Genomic DNA, 4208 nt, shown 5'->3' with positions numbered 1-4208 from the left:
GGAAATGTTTGAGTATCGAACCCATGACCTCCGGCGTTCAAAGCTAATCTTCTACCTCAGAACTACGGAAGCCCACCAAGGAATGTTTTTTGATCAAAATAACACATGCTAGCGTATGAAACAATTTAATCGAAACCGAAAATATAAGATTAGTTCAGTTAAAAGCCTGTTTCAATAAACTTGTTTACATACATATTAACTGAATATCAACACCAAGTTACGTTGCTTCTGATAGCAACAAGTATATTTGCAGAAAATTTTGACATATGTATATTGTCAGCTTGGAAAATCCATTTCGAATAAATGCGTGCACAAGGTTGAAAAAATAAAGAAATAAAAAGTTGCAAGTTAACCATTTCAAATATTAAAGCAGTACGCTGAAATTACAAATTACAGACAAAGATATCAGAAAGGAAACTGACAAATGTTTGTGTAATAGAGGAAAAATTAAGTAACCTTAACTGCATGAACTTAAAAGCATAAAATGTAAATTTGTTTATCTGAGAAAAGTACTTACCTCCGAACTTTAAAATTTATTTCATGAGAAGCCCAACTTTTTTCTTCGCATGCAGGTTGTTCGGAAGCTGAAATCGCTGACTCACTTTCTTTCGGCAGACAGTTGCAATACTTAATTATATATGTTTTTAGTTGCCTCTACATTCCGGTACAAGGAAAGGATGAGATAAATACAACAGTATTGTACTCAAAAATGTGCATTCGAAGTTACATATTTCCTATTTCATCTATTTCAGCCAGAGCACTACTGTTTACTGGTAAAACGCACTGCTTTCAAAGTTTCGCGCCAAGTTCATAGATCGACGACTGGTGGCGTAACGAAGCGGGGGGGAAAGGAGTTGTCTGGCCTGTTATCACGTGGGTCTCGGACCATGTCGTGCATTACCGTTCAACGCAGGGTGTAATTAAATAAACGATTTAAAAAAAAGAGAGAAATAAAAAACTTTTGTGCAAATCAGTTGACTGAAAACTGTTCTTTGGCATTAGAGTTACACTTCATTGGAAACAAAAATGTACGGATTTTTTTTTTTTTTTTTTTTTTTTTTTTGTGCAAAATTTGCCAGTTACACGTTTCACCTAAAGTGAACGTCATTACCCTATTTGTTTCTAAATATTTTCAATATATTTAAAGCTTTTTATTTATGTTTGAAGCTCTGAACGCACGAAATTAGAGATTAATAGAAAACAAGAAAACAGAAAGAAAAAAAAAAAAAAGACCTCTTTGCTCATTTTTCTGACCCTATTGGGCCATGAACATCACTTGCAACAAAAAATACTTGATTTTAGAACTTGAAAAGGAATTGTATTGGGCAAAATTACACCTTTTTGTAAGAGTAAATATTACAGCGTTAAATCGCATAAATTTGCATTCACGTGTTTCGGGGTTACAAGGAACCAATTTGTCAGTGCAAAATACGATGAAAAGACATGCGAAAGCTCCGTTGGAAGTCTTTCTTGTCAGATCTTTTCATCAGTAAACTCACCTGTTTTGTAGTTGAAAAAGGGGTTCCTTGTAACCTCGAAACAAGTACATGCAGTGCTCTGCAAATTTATATGTGATTTCACTCTGTAATAATTTTTTTCTTTTACACTTCTGCACAAAGGTAGTTCGTTATTTTTTATTTCTTACTCTTTTTTGAATTTTAGAGTTGCATATTTTTTTTGACCGCATTTAAGTACGATAGACCCTCGTTTTACGCGGGGGTTACGTTCCACCGAAATACCGCATAAATCGGAACCGCGTAAATTGAGACCTAATTCTAGTGTTAAAATAGGGGTTTGGTTCCGTAGATAACAAAATACTTCATTCTAGTGATGACTAATTGCATAATAAGTTTAATATGTACTTATATCGACTTTTATGCACAACATGCATAAAAAAAAACAACATTAATTTCGTGTTCCGTTTCTAAAGAGGAGTGGCTGTGATAGTCTTTTGGCAGTCATTAAGAATTTGTCTCTGTTGTTCTTTGCAGAGCATTAACGCATCCATGATCACTTGCGTCATTTCCATGACAGAATCTTCCTTCACTAACAAATCAGAAAAATCATTTCTATTGTCTACGAATGGCTCAAAATTTTCAATGTGAACGTTTTTGTTTGTGCGTCAACGACATCGGTATCCTCGTTGGTTTTGGTCTCCTTTGTGACTCCTAAAATCTCTTCATCCAATGAGTTCTGAACTGTGTGAGTTCAATAACTTTACTTCTGGAAAGAGCTCTGGAACCAATCGCATAAAATGTCTCCAGTGGCCCAAGCGCGATTATTAGCATGCCAAAATGCTGTTGATTACGCGTAATCTGCAATCTTTAGGAGTTTGGATTTTGAAAGAGGGGAAAATTTTATCTGTTTGCATTGCCGCATCCTTGTAAAATAAAATAAAGGTGTCAAATTTTAAACCGCGTATAATCGAAACCGCGTAAAATGAGGGTCTACTGTACTCTAAAATGTAAATAACAAACATATTTTTTCATTTCAAATTCTGTAAAAATGCTAGTAGTTATGCTACTCTTCGTTTGGCTATTGTTTTTCAACCATACTTTGCAAACCTGTTTAGTAATATGTATTTAATAACCTTCATCAAGGAAGTTGGATGAAAAGATACTCATTAACAAGAATACCAATACAAGAGAAAACAGTTTCCCAATTGAATCACCTGCGCCATTTCAAAAGGAGCTTTTCCCAACCGCAAGTTCTGCCTTCTTCCGACCTTCAACCAAAGGGTAGTGCTCTCTCTGGTGACAGTCATACGAACGGTGTTCATTAAGTGCTTTTGAATAAATAAAAGTGACTGATGAAGTCATTCTTTGCTTGGGAAAGCCTTTCAATTTGGACTTCACATGGTGAAATCAAATAAGTAAGACAGGGCTGGTCGTTAGCAGATTCATGATATATTTTCCAGAAATGACTACTGCCAGTATTTCTGTAAAAATACACGCTAAGTTCACTATGAGTAGGCTTGCTAGACGTCCCGGTTTAACCGGGACAGTCCCGGTTTTCAGATAAAATCCCATTGTCCCGGTCGGTTTACTTCATGTCCCGGAAAATGATAAATTTGATTATAGGCGAGCAGAAAGTGTAAAAATAGTTAACCGTGATGGGATATTTAGCATAATTACTTTTGCATTTGTCACCTCGACGCGTACAACTGACATCGGATTAGCTTGTGAACATTTTTACAACAAGGTTAAGACAAAAAAAAAAAAAAAAGAAAAAAAAGATCGACTTTCGAAAAAAGTCCAAACCAATAAAAAGTACATGTGAATATCACGGTCAAATTTTTATTCTCATTTCAAGTGTTTCTTCTTTCTTAGGTAACTCACAAATATTAACATGTTTCAAATGAAATGTGTAAATATATATGCTTAAGTAATTTATTATTGGTATTGTATTAGGTTCTTAATTAGTAACCATTTATTTATTAGCTTTTATAATTACCCACTAAATCACTATAAAAACCAGCCAAGACTGTAATTGTAGAAGTTTGTACTTCTACATTTTGCAATTATGTCCACAACAAGAACAAAAACATAACTGTAAAATGTAGAAGTACAAATATTTCTAAAAACTAAACTGATAACTGGAAAATTAATGCAAAAAATAAATAAATAAATAAATAAAAAATTAAATAAATAAATAAATAAATAAAATAAAATGAAAAAATATAAATAAAATAAAATAACCCAGTTTTTATTCTTTGTTGATGTTCGATCGACTTTGACAAAACTTTCAGTTTGATAGTTGTAGAGTAAATAAGCTTTGAGTTTGTCAAATGTCTGACAGTTTCAGTCTTTCCTTATATAATAGGTTCGGCTTAGTTTGGCATCTTTTGTAAACACGATAGATTGACAATGTTCTGATAAATCGATGCACTATGGAAGTTCGTTTTCAAATCACTTTTAGACTAAGTGTCAATGAAAAAGTTGTAGAGCTTTAAATTTCCTTCAATTTGATATGCTATTGTGTTATATTTTGTTCAACCAATCAAAAGTTACAGAATTTCAAACACGCACTTTCATCGCAAAAAATGGAACACTTGCCATTCACAAATTTCAATCCAACTCGAAAGGATCGCGCACTTCCTCTTTCTTCAATGAATTCGACAATCCTGATGAACAAGAAAAAAGTATTTGTGGATTACATCAACACAAATGATGTTTAAGGGTTGAGGGTGGGGGGGGGGGGGCGAGGTT

Source organism: Uloborus diversus, chromosome 2 (assembly GCF_026930045.1).
Source record: "Uloborus diversus isolate 005 chromosome 2, Udiv.v.3.1, whole genome shotgun sequence".
NCBI classification, from domain to species: domain Eukaryota; kingdom Metazoa; phylum Arthropoda; class Arachnida; order Araneae; family Uloboridae; genus Uloborus; species Uloborus diversus.
The sequence above is the reverse complement of the archived record's forward strand: the minus strand, read 5'-3'. Positions refer to the sequence as shown.